This window comes from Aethalodelphis obliquidens, unplaced genomic scaffold, assembly GCF_003676395.1.
Source record: "Aethalodelphis obliquidens isolate GAN/ISIS:26980383/991018 unplaced genomic scaffold, ASM367639v1 scaffold8, whole genome shotgun sequence".
In the NCBI taxonomy this organism is placed as follows: Eukaryota; Metazoa; Chordata; class Mammalia; order Artiodactyla; family Delphinidae; genus Aethalodelphis; species Aethalodelphis obliquidens.
Genome location: NW_020837952.1, coordinates 14,100,657 through 14,123,354, shown reverse-complemented (window position 1 = coordinate 14,123,354; position 22,698 = coordinate 14,100,657). Strand labels below are relative to the sequence as shown.

At 40.0% G+C, this 22,698-nt stretch overlaps 1 long non-coding RNA gene across 2 annotated transcripts in view; it reads left to right on the top strand.

Annotated features, from left to right (window-relative positions):
• Positions 1-823: 823 nt before the first annotated feature.
• Positions 824-22,698, top strand: part of LOC113620698 (uncharacterized) — a 32,096-nt gene continuing 10,221 nt past the window's right edge. For both annotated transcript variants that reach the window (XR_003432881.1, XR_003432880.1), the window contains exons 1-4: positions 824-978; positions 9,224-9,376; positions 16,657-16,896; positions 18,926-19,033. This is a non-coding gene — a long non-coding RNA (uncharacterized LOC113620698). The remainder of the gene's footprint in view (positions 979-9,223; positions 9,377-16,656; positions 16,897-18,925; positions 19,034-22,698) is intronic.

Sequence of the window (22,698 nt, the reverse complement as noted above, 5' to 3'; positions counted from 1 at the left end):
GGGGCTCCGAAATCCTGGTTCACAAAGCACACACTTTTTTTTTTTTTTTTTTTCCAACAAGAAATCCAATAATGCAGAGGAAACTGAAGCAAACTTCCCTGGAATCTCCACTGAACTAGCATTTTCCAAAGCTCCTAGCCAGAACATGGAAATGTTTACAAAGCTTGTTCCCCTCTGTAGGTTATATCATTGAATCCTTGCAGTGCCTGTGGGGACTAAACCAAGGCGGGTCCATCTCTGTCTTACAGACATGAAACCAAGGGCCAGGGTCACCCAGATTGTTAATGGCGGAGCCAGTACTAGAATCATGAACTTCTGGCCCCTAGTTCATTTTTCTCTATCATGACATTTCTTAACGTTTCAGGGTTGGTTTTCTGGTTTCCTGCTTTTGGATAGAGATACACACATGCACACACACACATACACACGCATGCATGTGTGTATGCACATATATCTCTATTCATCTATATATTTGTATATACATTTATTTTAGTATGTATTTTTATATATTTGTTAAACTATTTAAATATACAAAATATATTAAATACTATATAATAAAATTACTTCCAGTCAAGGGAAAATATCAGGAAATTGCTTACGTGTCCTCTTCCAAAAATAGTGAGTGAGCTGGGGGCTCATCTTTGACATCTGCTTTCCTCCATAATGACTGTTCTTGCTCCTTTTCCCCAAGGTAACTCCTATCCACCCTCCACTGTCCAGCATAAATAGCCCTTCTTCTGGGAAGCCTCATCGATTAGGTCGAGGTCCTTTTATTATGTGCGCTCCCAGTCTTGTATTCCTTTCTCACATCATTGTCATTCATTACATATGAGTTAATGTGTCTACTTCTTTAATACCTATTTTTGTGTACTATTCTATCCCCAGGACCTAGCCCAGTGCCTGGCACGGAGTGGACACTCAATCATCTTTCCAGAAGGATGACATGAGAGCAGAGCGCGAGGCATTAATCAACAGCAGGTGGGTCTCCTCATTCCGGACAGTGTGGTAGATAAGACGGGGTCTGCAGTCACAACACTTGTGTTTGAAGCCTGGCTCTGCAACCTCCCAGCTGTGTGACTAAACAAGTTGCTGGGACTCTGCCCTTGAGTGGCCTCACCAACATTTTGTTGACCATACAGTTGCCTATCTCACAGAGCTGCTTGAGAATTAATTGAGTTTATATCAGGAAAGTATTCAAGACACTGCCTGGTACATAATTGCTTAATAAATATTGGCAGTGCTTATTTTTTATAACAAGGTGAGAAGAATGAGTGTGAATAAAAACAGGTTTACAGGTTCAGTGGTGGGAAATTTAAGAAGATCCTGTATGAAGACTTCTATTTTCTGGGCAAGTGAGAAAATGAGAAAAAGAGGAAGTTTGAGTGTCAGAGATCAGAGGAAAGTGCTACAAACTAAACTGCACAGAAACCCTGCCTGCATCCGTCCCATCATGGAGCCTGCCTCTCCCCACTCTCCCAGGTCTTCTATGTGGGCAGGCAAAACCAGCTTGCCTCCCCACAGGGCGAGCAATCAGAGTCATTTTGCTAATTCTACTTCAGGAATGGAAAACTCAAAAGTCCAACACATCAAGGACCCCAGAGCGCCCACCCAGTCAGCAATACCAAGGCCTGAGAGTTTCAAGTGAATGTGGAATGCACCAAATATACAATTAGCAAATAGCTTTTGCGTTCTGGAAGAATCTGGCCCCTTTGCAGTAGTCCTTAGTTGCTTGAAGTTCTGAGATTTTATTGTATCCTTAGGGTGATCAACTCTGTTTCCTTAATGTGTGCAATTGCAGACATCCGTTCATTGGGGCAGACGAGCTAACCTGTCACTGCGTGATGGATGTTTTCCTATTGCTCTGCTGAAGAGCATTAAGTTAAGCCTTCACTCCAGCTCCACAGATAGTTGAGACAACAGATGGCCTTTTTTTGCAATTCTAAGGAACTGCTGCCACAGGAGGTTCAGAAGAGTGGCTTCTATATGTTGATGGCTTAAAATACACTTGGCAAATAAAGAACTGTTATCATTACGTATGCCAGTGAGTACAGTGGCCGATGAAGGTGGGGTTGGCGGTAAGGAGGGAAAACTTGGTCTAATTGTCTTCCTGACCTTGCAGGATGCAGTAAATTTAGGCTACAGGGTGGATGGAGGGAGCCAGAGGAGTTTTGAAGAAGTCAAGTTCTACCTGTAATACTTGCAGATGTTGAATATCTTTTCTGAGGACACAAATGTCATCTTAAGCACAACTAGAAGACCGACAATGCAAATCCATTTTCAAGAATGATTGGTAATGCTTCAATGAATATTAATTCCATTCATTAAAAATACTTATAATCAAACCCTGGAACTGGTGAATTTTTTTTAAATGACAGTTTGGAGGCATATGAACAAGCTTGATATCATTTCTCCTGTTTTCTGGGATTTCTATGACAAAGGGAGGCATTTCAACTCTCTTGAAGCAAACAAAATTAGTGCCCCTTCAATATATGTGTACTGCATTTCTGACCATTTATGGGACTCCAGCAATTTATCACAGTAAGAAGTATTCTGCTTCACATAAGACTAGACTACTTGATGAGCTCATGGGATTATTAGCAGTGTACTGACTACCTGAAAATCATCATTGTTCAGAGCTATCAACTTCACCAAAAAGGAATCAAAAGCCTGGTTGGCAGGCTGCTATTTATATTCATGGTAGAAAGCTTGTTGCCATCTGAACACTGCACTTTAGGGGCTTCTTGGATGGAATGCCACATTTGGCCTGAAGCAAAATGCACCTACTGATTGAATGGGATTTCATATTTGTAATGGTCTCACAAAAGACAGTGAAACTACATTGTTACGTGTATTGGACATTAAAGAGACCACTTCTGCTAGAAATGCTCTCTTTCACATACAGGTAGAGCATTTGCTAATTCTAAGGGCAAGAAATGCAGATTCTATAATACCTGCAGAGCGTCCAGACACACCACCCCTACTCAGGTGGCAGAGGATTATTCTACAGTCTGCTCGCAGATCAAGGATGCAAAGTGTAAATGCTTTCAGCAGATGCTTTGAATCTTGAAGGCATATGTTGTTCATGCTTCTTTAAAAGAAATTGCCAAAACTGCTGTACTAGTTCAAATCATCTGGCATTTGGGAACCTCGGTTATTATTTTCATATGAAAGTAAAACCAAGAGTTGGGTCATAAAACGACAGTCCAGTGCAAGGTCATTGGCAGTCCATGCAATAGAACTTTAATTTACTTAACAAGAATGCAAGGTAAGGATAATGATTTGTGGGTGATACGGAAGAACAAAACCTCCCTGTAATTGGCAAAATAACTTCCGAGTATTTTCCAATGAAGAATTTAGCCTTCAAATTGTGGCACCCTCACAGCAGTGATGCTGCTGGAAGGATATGGTGAGTGTGCTCTTTGACTTTATGCCTAGAATGTGGTAGGCACACTGATAGGCACTGGGGATAAACAAAACCTTACAGAGTCAGAACCCCCTCCCCCCAAATTATTCCCATTAATACAGCCTGGGTGTACGGAATTGCAGTATATCTCCCCCCCCACCACCTGTTTCCTCTTGAGTTTCATAAGAGGAAACCATGGTCATTTTATCTAGATTTAGTTATTGTATTCATTCAACTGAAATCTAAAGATACACCTTTTGCTCTAACCAGGGAAATGGAAAGATTTGAATATCTAATTTAACAAGACGTTATCAGTTAAGGGTTTTTGGTTGCAATCAACGGAAAGAGATTCTGAGCAGAGAAAGGAACTTAATGGAAAGATTTGGGGATGTTCAATGGATTGAAGAAACATGTAAACCAGGACTCAGAAAGGACATGAACCAGGGCAGCTTCAGGGACCCAAACAGCAGGAAGGAATGGAGCACATGGGCAGGACACCTTCCATAGGATGGATTTTTTTGTCCAACACTTTAATACTTACTTGTAAAGCTGAGTAAACAGCACAAGTCTTTAATGTTGAAGGTTCTGCTGATTCATCACTACCTTTTTTTTTTTTTGCCGTACGCGGGCCTCTCACTGTTGCGGCCTCATGGGCCCAGCCGCTCCGCGGCATGTGGGATCTTCCTGGACCGGGGCACGAACCCGTGTCCCCTGCATCGGCAGACGGACTCGCAACCACTGCGCCACCAGGGAAGCCCCATCACTACCTTTTTTTTCTTTTATAGATCATGTATGTAATGTATCTACCTAAAATATCTTTGTCTATGTTTTTTTTATTTTTGTTTTTTGGTTTTTTTTCTTGCGGTATGCGGGCCTCTCACCGTTGTGGCCTCTCGCGGTGCCGAGCACAGCCTCCAGACACGCAGGCCCAGCGGCCATGGCTCACGGGCCCAGCTGCTCCGCGGCACGCGGGATCCTCCCAGACCGGGGCACGAACCGGTGTCCCCTGCATCGGCAGGTGGACTCCAAACCACTGCGCCACCAGGGAAGCCCTGTCTATGTTTTTATACTTTTATAGTTTTAGGTTTACATTTAAATCTATGATCTATTTTGAGTTAATGAATTTAAGTCATGTTTTAATATGGCTTTAGGTGTGGATCCAAGTTTTGTTTTCGTGGGTTTATTTTAATGTTTTCCAGCATAATTTGTTGAAAAGACTATTTTTCCTCCACTGAATTGCCTTTGCACCTATGTTGAATATTACTTGTCCACATTTGTTTTGTCCATAATCCATCAGTTGTTATATATGTGGATCTATTTCTGCATTCTCTGATCTGTTTCACTGACCTATTTGTCTATATGTGAACCAATGCCACAGTGCCCTCATTACTTTAACTTCAGAGTAAGTCTATATAGACTTTACAGTAAGTCTTTATAATAAGGTCGTATAAGACATCTAACATTCTTTTTCTTTTTCAAAGATGTTTTGGGTTTTCTATGTTCTTTGCATTTCTATATGAATTTTAGCATCATTTTCCCAATTTCTATCAAAAGAAAAGAGCTTGCTAAGATTTTTATTGGTGTTGCACTGAATCTACAATTTAGGGAGAATTATCATCTTAATAATATTGAACCTTAAGTCCCATTAATAAGGTATATCTCTCCAATTATTTAAGTCATAGTTCATTTCCCTTAGAAATATTTTATAGGTTTTAGTGTACAAGGCTTACCATATTTTTCAGATTTATCCCTAGGTATTTTATATTTTTAATGCTATTCTAAATAGCATTTTTTAATTTTAGTTTCCAGTTATTAATATAGAAATTCAGAAATACAAATGATTTTGGTACTGGTCTTTTATCCTTCAAAGTTGCTAAACTTACTTGTTAGTTCTAAGAGTGTTTTTGTAGATTTTTATCAGATTTTCTACATGGACAATCATGCATTCTGAATTAAAAACAATTTTGCTTTTTCCCTTCCAAAATAAATGCATTTTTTCTTGCCTTATTGCTCTGACCAGACCTCTAGTACAGTGTTGAATTGGAGTATGAGAAGGCAAATCTTTTTATTCTTCCTGAATGTAGTGGGAAAGCATTCAGTCTTTCATCATTAAGTATTGTGCTGGCTGTAGGTTTTCTTTGATGTCTTTTATCAGAGTAAGCAGAAATTCTCTCTATTACTGGTTTGCTTAGAGTTTTCATCAGGAATGGATGCTGGATTTTGTCAAATGCTATTTCTGCATATATTCAGATGATGATATGGTTTTTCTTTTTTTGTGTTAATATGATGAATTACGCTGATTGATTTTTAACGTTAAGCCAAATTTGCATTCTTGGAATAAACCTCACTTGGTCATGATGTACTATGCCTTTCATATATGCTTGGATTTGATTTTCTAAAATTTAGTTTCAAATTTTTTATCTATGTTCATGAGGAATCTTGATCTGTAGTTTTCTTATTTTGTAATGTCTTTGGTTGGTTTTGGTAGTGGGCTCACAGAACAAGATAGGAAGTATTTCCTTCTCTTCAGTTTTCTGGAAGAGTTTATGTAGAATTAGTATTATTTATTCCCTAAATATTTGGTAGTGATGCCACTTAAACTTGGAATTTCTTTATGAGAAGGTTTTTAACTACAAATTCAATTTTTAAAATACATATAATGCTAAGGAGGTTATATATTTCTTCTTTTGTGAACTTTGGTAGTTTGTGTCTTTCAAGGAATTTATCTATTTCATCTACATTGTTGAAGTTATTGACATAGAATTGTTCAACATATTCCCATATTATCCATTTATATAGTATGCTTCCATTTCTCCCTTCCTAGCCTTTATGATATTGCTTTTATCCATTTTACTTATACGTATGCCCCATAGCACATAGCTGTAATTTTTGTTTAAATAATCGAATATTTTAAAGGAGTTTAAATAATAATAAAATAATCTATTTCCCCAGAGTTTCCATGTATGGTTCTCCTCATTCTTTTGAGTAAATCCAAATTTTCATCTGGTAACATTTTCCTTCTGCTTGAAGGACTTCCTTTAACATTTCTTATACTGAGATGCTGCTGGTGATAAATTCTTTCAGCTCTTAGGTGATTGAAAAAGTCTTTTTTTCCTCTCCTCCTCCCCCACCACCCCCCTTGGCAATCACAAGTCTGTTCTCTATATTTGTGAGTCTGTTTTTGTTTTGTAGATACACTCATTTGTGTCATATTTTAGATTCCACATATAAGTGGTATCATATGGTATTTGTCTTTCCCTTCTGACTTACTTTGCTCAGTATGATAATCTCTAGGTCCATCCATGTTCCTGCAAATGGCATTGTTTCATTCTTTTTCATGACTGAGTAGTATTCCACTGTATATATATATACCACATCTTCTTTATCCATTCATCTGTTGATGGACATTTAGGTTGTTTCCATGTCTTGACTATTGTAAATAGTGCTGGTATGAACATAGAGGTGCATGTATCTTTTTGAATGATAGCTTTGTCTGGATATATGCCTAGGAGTGGGATTGCTGTATCATATGGCAACTCTATTTTTAGTTTTTTGAGGAACCACCCTACTGTTTTCCATAATGGTTGCACCAATTTACATTCCCATCAACAGTGTAAGAGGGTTCCCTTTGAAAAAGTCTTTATTTCACTGGGTATAAACTTCTAGGTAGATAGTTATTTTTCCTTCAGTATTTTAAAGGTGTTTCTCCACTGTCATCTTGCTGGTATTGTGTCAGATGAGGAGTTTGTGATGTTCCCTATCTTTGTTCTTCTGTATGTGATATAGTTTTTCTAGAGCTGTTTTTTAAGATTTTCTATTTATCACTACTTTTGAGAAATTTGATTGCCATATGTCTTGGTGTAGTTTTCTTTATGTTTCTTGTGCTGAAGTTCATTAGGATTCTCAGATATGTAGTTTTTAGATGCCATCAAATTTGGAACTTTCCAGTCATTTCTTCAACTATTTTTTTTTTCTCTCTCACCAACCTCTCATTTGGGGACTCTGATTAGAGGTATATTCAGATGTTAAAAGTTGTCTCAAAGCTACTGAAGCTCATCATCTTCATTTTGCATTTCATCTTGGATTGCTTCTATTGCTATGTTTTCAAATTCACTAATTTTTTCTTCTGTAATGTCTAATTTGCTATTAATTCCATCCAGTGTATTTTTTTTTACATCTCAGACATTGTAGTTTTTAGCTCTAGTTGTTCAATTTTTTGTATTTGTTTTTCATATGTTCTGTATCTCTATTTGGGGGGCTTTCAGAATATAGTTATAATAACTTAATGTCTGTACCTGCTAATTCTAACATCTGTGTCAGTTCTGTGTAGGTTTTAATTGATTGATTATTCTCCTCATTATAGGTCACATTTTTCTGCTTCTTAGAATGCCTATTACTCTTTTGTTGGATACCAGACATTGTGAATTTTACCTTGTTGGCTCCTAAATATTTTTGTATACCCATAAACAGTCTTAAGCTTTGTTGTGGTATGCAGTTAAGTTTCTTGGAAACATTTTGATCATTTTGTGTCTTGCTTTTTAAGACTTGTTAGCCTGGACCAGAGCAGCATTTAATCTTGGTAATGTGTCCCTTAGTACTGAGGCAAGACCCTTCTAACTACTCTACCCAATATCCCATGAATTATGAGGTTTTTCAGTCTGGCTGGTGGGAACAGACACTGTAACTGGTCCTTTATGAGCGTTGAATACATTTTTGTTAATGTTTTCTCCAATCTTGGACAGTTTTCTCATATACATAAGCTGATCAGTACCCTGCTAAATGCTCAAAGGTTAGGGTTAGGGTTAGGGTTAGGGTCTCTGCAGATCTCCAGAGTTCGCTATGCAGCTCTCTCCTCTGACCCAGGTACTCTATCTTACAAATTCAAGTTGCCTTGGCAGTTGTTTGAGGCAAGAAGGTAAATTTGATCCCTGTCATTCTATCTCAGCCACAAGAGGAAGCCAATAATTTATTCTGAAATTATTTCAAAAATACAGAAAAATTTTAAGACATGTGCAGAGAACTCCCATATTCTCTTTACCCAGATTTCTCAATTATTAACATTTTACCATATTTGTTCTACCTCTCTCTCTCCATGTATATATAGATAGATAGATAGATAGATAGACACACATATATATTATCATAATTCTTTTTTAAACCATTTAAGCAGTAACTGCAGGCCCAATGATTCATCACTCTCACTTCCTCCAGTGTCTATCTTTCCAAAACAAAGACAGTCTCCTACACAACCACAGTACAACCAAAATCAGAAAACAATATCAACACAACTCTACCATCCAGTTCACAGAACACTCTCAAGTTTTTCCAACTATCCCAACAATGTCTCTTTTTTTCTGGTCCAGTAGCCAATCCAAGATCATGCATTGCATTTAATTGTAATGGATTTCCAATATCACTCAATCTGGAATCATTTTTTAGTCTTTCCACCTTTTCAGTCTGTAGATATTCCTTTACCTGAGTTTGTCTCATGTCCAGAATCAGGCCATATTTTCTTTGCAGCGAAAGGCTATGATATGCTTTTCTTGGGATATCACATCAAGAGACACACAAGGTTAATCTGTCCCACAACAAGTGAGGTTATTGTTCACTGGATCAAGTTGATATCCACCAAGTTTCTCCACTATAAAGTCACCATTTTTCCTCTTGTGACTGATAAGCATTTTGTGGGAAGATATTTTGAGACAGCACCAATGTTTAGCTCCTAATCGAACCTCCACCCACCAGCCTGACATCTATGGATGACTCACGCTGAATCCATAGAACGCGGTCTTAACATGTAGTTCATTTTGTTTTCCAAAGGCATCAGCTACCCTGACAGAAGATCAGCTGTTCCAGCAGCAACAGTTCTAACCTCTGTTGAAGACCAATATCAAAAGAGAAACCATACCTTAGAGAAGCAGTTCTTTTCATTTAACAATCCATCTATCAATCCATCTATCATCCATTCACTGAGTAAGTATTGAAAGTACTTTTACATGGTGCCAGGCTGTGGAGATTAAAAAAAAAAAAAAAAAAAAAGACATAAGACAGTGCTTATATCTAATACGCTCCTGCTTTTTATAGGGAAAATAATGTCAACAAGTAATTGCAATTCAAGGTGATTATAATACAACAATGTATTATAATGCAGGTAAGTATTAAATATGTGGAGTATCAAAGGAACATAAACTTTATTTGCATATAAGAGAAGGTTTCCTAGAGAGGTAATATTGGAGCTGGGTCCTTTAAGGTGAATGGAAGCTTGGGAGATATTTGATGAGAGTGAGGATAAGTAGAATGTTCCAGTTAGAAGAAACAGCATGTGATAATGTAGGTATAAAAGCATAAAGTACAAAGGACACAGAAGTAGTTCACTGTCCGCAAGAAGGGAGGGTGCAGGAGGGAAGGGGGATTGGTGGCAAGGCAGGAAAAATTGAGGCGGGACCAGCGTGGTACGGGACCAAACATGCTAAGGAGTCTGGATTTTTTATTCACTAGGGGTTCCTACTAATAGTGCAGTTTCCCAGACCCCATCACAATGTTATTTAAATTAGAATCTCTGAGGAAAATCTGGGAGTCTGTATTTTAACAAACACCTCAAGTTTGGAGATCACTGCTATAAGTCAGAGGGTGCTACTGAATACTTTAAAACAGAGTGAAATAATCAGATTTGTGTTTCAGAAAGATCACTTTGGGATTCGCAGAGGATGCCTTGAAAAGGGGGGCAGGTAGACACAAACACCTGTGGCAGTAGTCATAGCACTCTCCCAGTTCTTTCCAACACACAGATTGCCAAGATCATCTCTTTTCTGGAGATGATCTTAGCTGAAGTTAAGGAATCTGTGGAGGGGACTTGATCCAAGCTGCCAGCATTGCCTCATGCCTCTGAATTGGTCGGGCTAAAAGGGTAATCCAGACACAAAGATGCTCCAGAGTGGATTGTTAGATTACACTGGCCAGCAAGACTTGCCAAGTGTCTCATTATTGAACACATTTATTACATCCATGTTCAACAGTTAGGAGTGTGGTGGTTATGGTTGATTGGCACTTAGCATCTATTCCACTCCCCTTCCAGTGTAGCGGCTTTCAAACTTTTTTTTAAAGAAAAACATATTACATTGCAGTGCAGTACATGCGTATGTGTGTGTTGCACAAAACATAACTTACCCTTACTACGCTGATGCCCTCTGAAATTTTTATTCTATTTTATTTCTTTCAGTGCTTTCATGATTCACTAATGATGAGTCCTGATCCCCAGAGTGAAAGCCATTGCCGTAATGTGCTTTCCTGTATAACAGAGGCTAGAAAGCTAAAGACTGCATTTTCCACCCACTTCAGCTAACGTTCCAGGTGTTTTTGGCTCTGCACACCCAATGCTCTTGTATTGCTTTTGCTATTTCTGCTGGCAAGTGTGTCATGGAAGTGTTTGGTCTTTCTTGGCAATGACAACAGAGGTTTAGTCATTAGCATAGGTGCTTTTCACAGGTATCAAGAAGAAAAGCAAGGGGTGTCCATTTTTGCTGGTGAAGTTTGTATCATAGAATGGTCTGGAATCTGCAGCATTCGTGGCTTTGTAAGCATGGTACCTTCTTACTCATGTAAGCTTCTGATTGCAGTGGCTTCAAGGTCAAGGCGGTGACCAAGTTCTGAGTGGCAGGAGATGTGTGGGTGCCAAGTACTGTGGTGGGACTGGGGAGAGGGGAGGAAGGTTACCAAAAGGTCCCCCTAGAGACTGTCTGCCCTTTCAACGATCTACATGCCACTTAAAAACCTGCAGTAAATCTCTACCTAGAGAGGATTCTGTTCTCTGCAACAGAACCCTGGACACAAGTAACCAGTCCCGCTGAAGTACTAAGTCACGGGGGCTCAGGACTTGCCTAAGCCTTCACCTGTCAAACTTAATCTGAATCCGGCCACAAAAATGAATGAAGGACAACTATATCTAACAGCATGGGCCAATCAGAAACAGAAAACTGAATAAAAATAGCAAAACACACAAGTATTTAGTTCTGCTTATATAAAGTTTAGAAAACAAACAAATTAAACCATATTGCTTAGAGATCCATATTTAAGGAATAGATCTATTAAAAGAAAGAGGGGTTTACCATAAAAGTCAGAATGGTGGGCATGTGATCATTAAGGGTCATGGAGAGACTTCTGAGGTGCTGGCTATGTTCTGTTTTTTACCTAAATGGTGATTTTGCAGGGGTTTGATTTATGTACTTTTCTATATGTGCATTATATTTTACATTCTCTCCCATAAACAAAGGATGAAAAATTGCAACAATAAACAAAAATTTTAATTGGAATTCATACAACTTACGATCATCCAGTCTATCTACTCATCTGATGCTTGAATCTCCCCACAACATTTTCTGTCCTCTGCTTGACCCCTTCTGAAGAGCTGGAGTTGCGTAGCTCTCGCTCATGAGAGCAGTAACACACCCAGGCAAATAACAGTTGAGTCTCCAAGCATTATTGTCATGTACCTGTGACTGTCCACCCTCTTCCCTCAATTCCCAACTGCCAGGTCACTGAAGACCATATTTAAAGCCCTCAAAAGGATCCTCAAACCTAACATCAAAACTTAGCATCCTCAGGACATAACTTCCTTCCCTCTGACCCTTGGGTAACATAGCTTCTTTTATTCAGCAGGGAGATATCTATTTGTTATTTGTTGTTATTATTATAAGAGCCAAGACAGCAGTGATCAGTACCAAAGCAGAAAAAGAGATACATAACATATGGGTTACCTTGGAGTATGAGTTGCTTTCTTTTTCAAATGGTCTGCTGAGTTTGGGAAGGGGAATTGGGAGAGCGGAAATGAGAGGTGAGACAGAAAGAAAACTCCACCTTCCCTGTAGCCTTATTTCATATTTTCTGACTTTACAGGATGACCTGGTGAGTTGAGTAGGTCAGAGACAAGTGTCCTGGATCTAAATGATCATCCAGTGAAGGAAAAGTCACAATATAAAGGTTTCCACTTCTCCAGTCTTCAAGGAGAGATACAGTGTATCTGGGGTGTGGGGACTAAAGTCAGGATTAAATGTTAATACCTGAAATCTTTTCAAGCAAAAGGTGCCAAGTCAGCTTCAAAGTATACATGAGCCTTATGAGGTGAATTTTTTGTTTTTAAAAAAACATAGCCTCTGCAGGAAAACTTTTCCAAAATTTTTTCACCTTTTCCTGGTGCTTCATAATCCTTAAGAGATTTTTCAGCTGGTAGATTTCTGAAACAATGGGCATGATACATAAGGATAATATGTCTTTTGTTTGTCCAGTAAATATTTGCTGAATGAATCACAATGAACAAATAAAAAAATTATAAAAGCATAAATCACTATTATAAATTAGGTGGCTCTTTTTGATATATACAAAAGTTACCCATTTTCATGAGAATGACTTCTGAGAATTACAGGTAATAATTCTATTACAACAAAAGACAAAAAAGTAGCGTTGCCTTTCTACTCCATGCAGGCAAAAGAAAGTTGAAAAGTAAAGCCATTATCTGGATAATTCAGACAAAAAACCAACTATTGAGGGAAAGGAGGCCCTTTTTTTCCTGGCCCAAATTCATTTGAGCCATCCAATAACTTGACCCACTAGAGTGGAATTTGGCATTCAAGAGGCTTGTCTTGGCTCATTTCCAGTGGGTTTTAGTTACTGAATTCTTTAAAGGACATTGTTCAAACATGGTCTCCCATGTAACTGGGTTCTAAGGCATGAGCTGCAAGAACCTTGACATCACCACGTGACGCCAGAGTATTCTTCCATTGGATCAAATTATGCAGAAAATCACTCTCATTCCAGTTTACGTTTCTGGGTTAGACAAAAGCAAAGTGGATTGCCCAAGATTTGCTCCGCAATAATTACATGCGAATACTTGAAAGCTCTGCCTGAAAAGTGTGTTAATAAATACGATCCCCGTTCCTAGATGGTGTAGATAGAAGCAAATGGGCCAAAGGTGACAGTTATTTGGCAGTTCCTCACTCAATACCCCTGCCTGCCACATTCTTGGTTCCTCTGAACGCACCTTTGATTACTGAAAGAATTGTGTTGATTTCATGAATGGTAGAAATCACGACACTTGAACTGCCCGCCATTCCAACCTTCTTTCATGACTCTAATGTGCTCCCTGAACGTTTATTTAACAACTGGGGGGAAAAAAAAAAAAAAAAAAAAAAAACCACCACAAGGATGTCTTGCAGAGAGTAACCATGTTGCAGAAATAGCAACGGTGGCCTTTTGCTTGCTTTCCTTTGCTGGCCATGCCTGAGCAAGGTTTTTTGTAAGATGACCTGGAGTTGGGCATTCTGCCCACGTGCACACCTGGCAGCTCGAATCTTCCTATCCTTGGGAACTCGGATACATGCTGAGTTCCCATTTTCTTTGACTGCAAAAGAGACAAGGACCAGCTGGTTAGTGCTGACACGGCTCGCACTACTGGCGGGAACACTACTTAAGTGTTCTGCGTTTGCTCATTATTTATCAATGGGGAGATATTTCTCCGGAGAAAAGCATGTCCTTTGTCTCCTGATGGAAAGTCCGTTCTTCCAATGGGGGATTGTCCTAGAAAGCAAAAAAACTGGTAATTCATTTCCCATGTGTGAGTCCCAAGTGTAATTCTCCATGTGTAAGTTTTCATTTTAAAGGTTCGAATTCAAATATAGGAAATGAATTGTGGCCCTAGAAATATCAGATACTTAACTTTTTCCCATAGCAATATGATTTTTAATAGCTGAATATGCCATCTCTCCTTGAACAGGCTGCTTTTATCACCAGTTTGAAGCATAGATTATTGTTGTAAGTACTATTAATTATTTGAAGATAACTTCACACTGGAAATAATTTTTAACATCCCCTGCCTCAAGGCATCAAATAATGCAATGCTGGGTTTAGTGTGTTCATGTAGGCAAAGCGCTTTCCTATGTGGCTACGTGGACCTCACATGAACCTGCAGGCTCTGGGAGATAGAAAAGTGGAAAATCAGACACTAATGAAGTGTAGCAAAGGCTCTTCTGATTTTCCAACCTTATGTGGGATAACATAAAAAATGTAATAAAGGAATTTTTTATCCCTTTACCTGAAGTTAAAAGCTCCCAAGCTCTCCTTCTTTTCCTCCTCTTCTTTTTCTTCTCTCCCTTCCCTTCTCTGTCTCCTTCTCTTCTCTTTTCTTATTCTTTTTGGTCTTGTTAGATCGAATATCAGGGTCTCTTTGCTCTTTGAATTATTCATGCTACTCCGATTAACGCTGGATTCATATTCATCCAAAGAGACTTATTTTTCCTTAAGTTTTCCAACCATGAAACTAATAGAGCATGATGGAAATGTAACTGATACTTAGCTATTGTCCTGGAAATAGATCCCATTACAATTATATGTAAGAGATATTTTAAAATAACTGTAAAACAGGAGGGATATTTATGCTCTTCTGAAGATGAATAGACTTATTTATAGGTAGAGAGACATTCCAGAAGATAAGCTAAAATTAATCATATTGCTGAAGTTTTCAAAGAGGTCAGAGTCCAAATTAAATATAGAAGGGCAAACCAGTTTCTTCCTCTTGTGTATTTTAATGAAGACTAGAGAGGCTAGAGAAATATTTATATTCTTTTATTCATATTTTCAGGGTTGCCTCATGTCTCGATTTTTTTCCCAAATCTCTCATTTAAGTGAGGGTACTTCAAAGTGAATATGGGTATTCTCAACTCCTCATATCTTAAAAAAGAAAAAAAGGAAGAATTAATAGGGACTGGAAATTTAAAAACAACAGATGTACTAAAAGTGTGATTACTGCCATGAGTAAGACATACGGGGGAGTGCCACCACTTTATGTAGCCTTGGTTGAGGGCTGATTGTATCGTAGGGAAACTGGAGCCCCAGAGCCATGCTAAGACCATCTCTAGGAAATGACTGCTGATTTGCCTTGGAGTGAAAGAGATAAGCCGTTTCTCTCTAAACATAGCCCTCTAACTGCTTTGTGGTTAACAAGATGCCCTGCTAAGAACTCTGGGTAATTCATTTAAGGCTGAATATTGAACTGTGATGTGTGATGAGGGAGGAAACTGTGCTCCCAAACACTGGCTACATTACTCTGAAGGAACTGAAACGTAGAGAGGGACCAGCTCTTTGCATCCTCCACAAAGGGGCGGACACACGTGAGCTGAACTCCAGAATCCAAGGTCAGAAAGAGACTCCCAACAGTACCACATGGGGTGAAGTGACATCGCTTCCATTCTGGACCCAGAATTTTTTTTTTTTTTTCCTTCACAGAGCTACATACTTCAGTTGTGATGCCTTAAGCAAGAAAGCAATGTCTTCAGACAGTGGCTGAGATAAGAAAGACTAGGTGAAGCTGAGTCCCAGGCACAATGGTGTGCATGTTGATATCACTGAGTTATGAACTATTTCCTTTTAATCCAGTTTCAAAAGATGACTTCCTCCATATGCAGTTAATTCCACATATAACTACAAGGAACTGCATATTTTCGAACAGTTGTGTCATCAGTATGAATGTTTAAACAATCTCTGTGGTCTTTTTCCCACAAACTGATTTAACATGTATATAAAAAGGCTTTTGGAATGAGCACTTTACATTTGCTTCTCAAACTTCAGCGTCTGTTTTTAGTAAATATTGAAGATGAAACTTCCCCCATTCATGCCTGGAGCACTGGCCAATTGCAACTGAGGAATGCAGCTCTTGGGCTTTTCATGAATAAAATTCTCTGGTTGTGAACCTAGTCTTTCTCAGGCCATGTCAACAGGACCACAACTGAATGGATGTGAGATAAAGCACTCATGGCAGTTGGTTGAACTGGCTACAGATTATTCTAATTAATATCAAAAGACAGTGGGCTCCACACAGACTTGTTCAAATCCTGACTCTGTACAGGGGGGACCATGTATCCCTGTGTGTCCATAGTGGCCCCAGTTCACTCTTAATGCTCCTGTGTAACCATTAATAGTGTCCCTTTCAAAAATGTCCCAGTTTAAGCTAGAATGTATATGATCGCTCTACTAATAGCGAAACCCATTTTAGATCTCTGTGCCTTGCTTTTTATGGGTGCAGCAATATGTGTTGGGGCTCTGGTCCTAGAGACCCCATTTTATAGGCCAAAATCATCAAAACTGATCATGAAAATAACTTAGGGTTAACTAAAACACAACTATACATGTGACATAATAAGTTATTGACAAATAAGGTATTGTTTTTCTCCCCACATACTTGTTTTGTCTTCTTTTCTCATTTCAAGTAGGAACCAGTCCTTTGTGTGCTTCCTTGCCTCAGGGATTTTTGCAGGACGGAAGGCAGACGCCCCTGAAAAGTCTGTAGTTCTTCTTGCGTTGTTGCAAAGGCCTATGGCCACTGAAGAAATAACAAGTGCTCCAGACTCTAAGGAAGAGGGATGAGGCTTTGGAGGACAGAGAGTCAGAGAGAGAAGCTCTTCATCTTAAGGAGGTAGAGGAACAAGACTGCAGGCTCTGCAGAGAAGGTGAGCAGAGGCGGCGGTGACTTAAACCTGGAGCTGGATCAGCTATGCAATTTGGGGGACTCAGTGCAAAATGAAACCATGGTGGCCCTTGTTCAAATTTCAAGATGGCCACAGCAGAGCACTAGAACAAATTCAGGGCTCTGCTGAGCATGGAGCCCTGTGAAACTACACAGTCACATGGCCATGCAGCTACCCCTGCCCAGAGGAGATGACTTCTTGATGCGCCTAGAGGGGGGCACCCTCTGCAAAGTCTCCTAACCCCAAATGGTGCCGCCAAAATCCAGGGCCCCACTGTGGGCTCCACAGAGCAACAACAATGGTACCTTAAAAGACTGGAGAGTAGAGGCCCTTCCTCAATTGTCTTCATTCCAAGTAAACCTTCTGGGTTCTGGTGTGAGTCTCGGAAGGAGAGGGGTTCCCAACAAGGAGGACATAGCAATTCTTGCCATCTCAGAGGAAGGATGGTGCCTGAGAGTCAGAAAACTAAGCTGATTTAAAGAAAGAAAGAAATTGATATGTTTTGCACACTTCAGTTTGTGGACTAAAATTTATTCCACATATGCTTTTACAAATATTTAAGTTTATAAAACCAAATGTTTAATATAAGATCCACATTGTAAATATTCCTCTGAGAGTATTTTTCTGCATGGACTGGAATGGCTGAGCTTCTTAAAATGTAAGTCCATAAAGTGGAGGGGAAGATGCCTGCTTTCTTGGTAAACCTCCCTGAAATACCCACAGGCTTTCTTCACCACTGCAAGGATTTTTGGTCTGCATTTAAAATTCAGATTGTTTGTCTCAAACATTTTCCTTATCCATTTCATGTGCAAAAATGCTCTGAGAGTCACTGAACGGTAGGTTCTGTGGGATGAGAAGTTCCATGGTTTGGGTTCACTGATAGTATATGTGAACATCTTATTTATGACAGTAAATGTTTTTTAAAAAAGTTGTTATTCTCTGTAATAATGTGTGATATTTGAGCAAGTTACTTAACCTGCTCTTCTTATCTGTAAAATGAGTATCATACCTACCTCTTGGGGTGCTATCAGGACTCAATCAGATGACAGAGAGAGTACCCAGCGTATATGAAATGCTAAATGGTTGCTGAGTCTTGGACATGACTCTGCCATGTTAATCACACAATGGTGACCCAGTTTTTAGTTCATGGGTTACCTCAAGCTTTTTTCCCCCTGGTTGTAAATGGGGGAACTTCTACCCATCATGAAGTTCCGGGAATTTTTTTGTTTTAACAGTAAGATAATTGTCTTCTCCCCCAAAACACAAGTTAGCACCAAACTCCTCAGATGCCCGTGGACCACAGAACAGATTGCATGCTGCTGCCAGCTACTTCTGGCCTTGGGCAGATATTGGATCATTGAGGATTAGAATCAAAAAGGACCAGAGATCATAGTCTTCAGTAGTGACTTAGAAACTCCTGGGGGCGCCCAAGGGGCTCCCCATAACATGTGGTCCCAGACACCTCCTCCCCACTTGCCAGAGCAAACTCCAACTGTATCTGTTTTACACATTGTCCATCTAAGTAAAAGGGCACAGCTAAAAAAATAAATAAATAAAAAGACCCTTTGAAAATCATGGATCTGCTCCAACCCCTGCATTTTTAGAGTTGATGAAATTTAGAACTAGAAGATTGTTTTAACCAACATCAGCCAGCTAGTTTGTGGCAGAGCCAGGACTACACTGAGGTCAGCTCCCAGTCCCATGCAGTTTTCATTCTAGCAGGCTGCTTCCTGAAGAAAGATGGAGATGACACCGCAAATGTTGTAGGGTCAAGATTTACATCTTACAGATCAGATGTACCAAAACAGTAGCTTATGTATTTGTTTTCTATAACTGATTTAATCTCACTCTGAAGCTCTCATTCCTACAGACGGCAGAAATAAATTTGCTAAACAGCCTCTTTCAGGGTGAAAAAAAGGGGGGGGCGTATTCATGCAGTTCAACCATTGAAGTTCCCTGTCAGAGACAATTCTCTACCTTCTGAAGCTCTCCCTTCTCCCTTCTTCTCAAGGTGGCATCTGGATGATGGAGAAGTTTATGGATCCTCATGGAGCAGGGGGAGGAACGTGTAACTCGCAGGTTGTCTTCCTCTGCAGGCTCCTGCTGTTCTGCAGCTGAGGTATGAGTCCTCTCAGTCTCTGGGCATCAGATTCTCTGGGCATGTATCCTCCCTACATGTGCTATGTAAGTGTTTGCAGCTGGTGTAATTTGCGGTCTGCTCTCTCCGCATGGGCAATCTATGGTGATAGCTCTCAGGGAGCTAGGCCATCTCTCCCTGGGAAAATTCTAACCAGGGTACCAGTGCCATGGGAAGGCCATCTTCAGAAAGGAACTGACTGCAGTTCAGGGAAGCTCCTCTTTATCAGCCACCTAAACAACTGAAAATTAACTGGAGTTTTGAATACCTTCTTCTCGTAACGTTTTTTTGAAGTAAAAAAATTAAAAGCAGACACATAATTACTTTAAAACCTTGGTCTTCTTGTTAAAGACAGCAGAGTAAAAACACTTATGCCATTCCTCTTCCTAAAAGTCCAATGAAAACAATACATGGAACAAAAATAGAAGGAAAAAATCTCCGTATCACGAATGAAGCAAGGAAACAGCTACAATCCCAAACCACAAACTATGAAGAACACCTGCTAAATATTGGGGGCATAGGTGGAGCTAAGGGAGGCCCTTAATGCTGACAAATGCCTCCTTGGATCTCAAACAGGATCTATATTTCTCTAAAATTAAGTGAGGCAGCCCTAAAAAGTCAAGCCAATGATCCTTTGCTTAGAGAGGGGAGGTTGAAAGATATGAATGAGACATGGGAGAAGTGGGGACTGTCCTTAAGAGATACTGAGTTTTAGAGGCTACAAATTTTTCACTTATTTGTACTTTTCTGAGTTTTTGGACAAATTTTTATGAGTACTATTTACCAAAACAATAGCCATTCTAACAATAAGTAAAAGCTAAAATCAAAACAACAACAACCCTTTTAACTGTGTGTAAGAGGGTTAAAGGATAATTAACAGCTACCTCAGAATTCTTCTTAGGGAGGAATAGTCTTTATTATAATTTCTTAATAGGTTATTGAGTGTAAAAAGATAAATCAGACCCAGAGTCTGGAAGAAGAGGGGAGAATAGAGTGAAGGCTGAATTGTTCTGCGTTCAAATATGGGCACAATTAGTAGGGTGAGATGATTACTCTTGAGAGGTAGGCAGGAAGAGAAGGATCGAGGGACCGAAGAAACAATAGGAGGGGAGGGGGGAAGGTAGTGTTAGAACCTGAGTTAGCAGAAATGGCCAAGTCTCTCTAGCCTTGAGAATTCTGAGGTTTTTAAGTTATTTGCATTACTTTGAAAAAGACCTTGACTTCCCTCTGCCTTCTGCTACACCCACAAAGATCTTGGTTTTGACTGATTGATCGACTGATTTGATTGATTTGGTTGGTTGGTTGGTTGAGTAGGTATTAAGGGAACCAAAGGGATGAGACAGCACTTCTGGGTTGGAGATGATTGGCAGAAGTATGAGCTCTGAATCGGAGCTCATTAGGGAAGCCACAAGCTCCTCTCACCTCCACCTCCAGCCCATCCACTGCCTAATCCAAACTCCTTCCCCACACCTGCAAAGGGGTTTGAGCCACTTTCATTTGCACCTTAACTGTCCTCTGGATTAACTATGCCGTAGATTTGGGTTGAGAAGGAGAAGGATGGGGCCACTTTGATAGAGCCAAAGTAGGAGGGCATGATAAGGAGCAGTGAAGAGGGGCAAACAGAACAGAGAGATCAACATGGTTTCTGTTCACAGGTGACCATTCCCCATCTTGAATGGCCACCTGTATCCTATCTACACACCCACCCTAATTCTCTCTAGACCACTTCCCTTCTCCCAGTTCATCAACCACATGTTCAAAAAGAAAAACATCCAACAGATGAGAAAGAGGATAACACTATGATTCTTACTAGTATCTGGAGCCCCTTTAAGACCTCAGTCCTTGCTAATATAGCTGAATAATATTTTGAGTCCAGAACACGTTTCTTCTCATTCTAGGGTCTTCCTTCTTCAGAATAATCTTCTATTTTAAATAGTAAGGACTTTAAAAAACACTTAGTTTTTAAACTGTTATTTACTGAAAGCCCAAACCTCAAAGATGAGTCATTTCCCAACACACTCATTATACAGCAGTGGAGAAGAGACAGGATAACCAAGATTTATAAACTTTCAGGTTAAAAAGTAGAAGACTAAGAAACACTCAGCAGTCATTAAGCAATAGCAAATAACAAATCCAGCTGAATAGAGACAGCAATGACTCCCAGTCCACTTACTTGGTTGGTGATTCTAGAAACTGCCCTCTGGGGTAATCTCCTTGTAAATTATCCCATATGAATTCATCCTGGGTAAGTAATAAAGAACGTAGCTTTAGCGGGGGATATACAGATTTCATAGACTTCTTCCTGCTGGTGTGGACCTAGAGGCCTGAGACTTGTTTTCAGGATAAAATCATAGGTGTTCACCAGGCAGACTTGAGGCATCTTTGACAATGTGGTTTCCTAAAAATCTCAGTTGGCTTCTCTTCTCCTTGCTTCCTGTCAACGGCAAGTACATGTAGACAATGGCCAAAGATCCTGTGTGAACAGCCTTTAAACCCGAAGATTTCCTCCTGTTCCTTCTGACATTAGTCATCTGTCCTTTCCTAGTCCTTCCTCAATGCCCACTTCGAAACAATTTGAAGTCATAGCTTCTTATGGTGAGACATCCACTGAACTTGAAGTTTTCCAGTGGGTCTGAACAAGATGTCTTACAGAGAGCTGTTAATTAATGGGAGAAAAGCATGGGGTCTCACTAGCTAAGGTGACTACTTTGAAGTCATGGTTTCTAACTACTTCTTTGGGGGACAAAGAAGCAGTTGTCGTTGTCAGCCTTTCAAAGCTCCACACCATGGGGCTTCCCTCTAGCTTAGGTTGTGGCCACAGTTAGAGGGTCCCTACAGAACTGGCTACTTTTAGTACTTGGTGCATAACAAAAGACACCTTGCCTCCTTTGCTGAACTGCGCCCCCCATCCCCAAGCCCAATTCCACATTTTCGAGTCTGATAGATCCTAGATTTACCCTGCTTTCATGGACCAATTTTTAAAATTAGTTTCTTTTCTCTTTCTTTCTTTATTTCCTTCCCTTTTCAGTTGCAAACTAGAGAATCCATCCACACTGGTTTAGGCGGCATTTATTAAGAGTTATTCATAGCTCCGTGACTCAGCGGGAGGTCTGGAGAAAAAGAAGCGCAAGGCTAGGCTCCTAGGCACACAGAAATGACCCGATGTGGACGCTGCTGCCACCACTGCTCTTTGCCGCCACTTTCGCCTGCAACGTGGATGCGCAGTGGTCAGAACCCAGTCTGTTTCCTCGGGTCGCCGACGTCCAAACCAGAGTTTCACGTGGATGTGCTTGATTGGTGGACCTTAGGTCACATGCCTGCTCCCTAGCGTGAGATGCTGGGAATTTCCTCCCTGGGAAAGTAAGACTAACAATGTGGGAAACTATGAACATGTAGAGCAGGGGGTTAATAGAATGACAGGTACCTGCTAAAGAAGATTTTTTTCTAATGAGCAATTTGCTCCTAAGAGACCCTGAAAGATTCAGGCCTTAGAGACACGACGTACTATAGAAAGTGAGGGTGGAGCAGGGAGCTGAAACATGATTTGGTTGAAGACCTGTGGAAGGTAGACCTCTAGGTTCCTTCATCCACACCCATGCAGCCAGGCATTTATACTTCCGCTTGTCCCTTCCTCCCTCCTCTCCCCT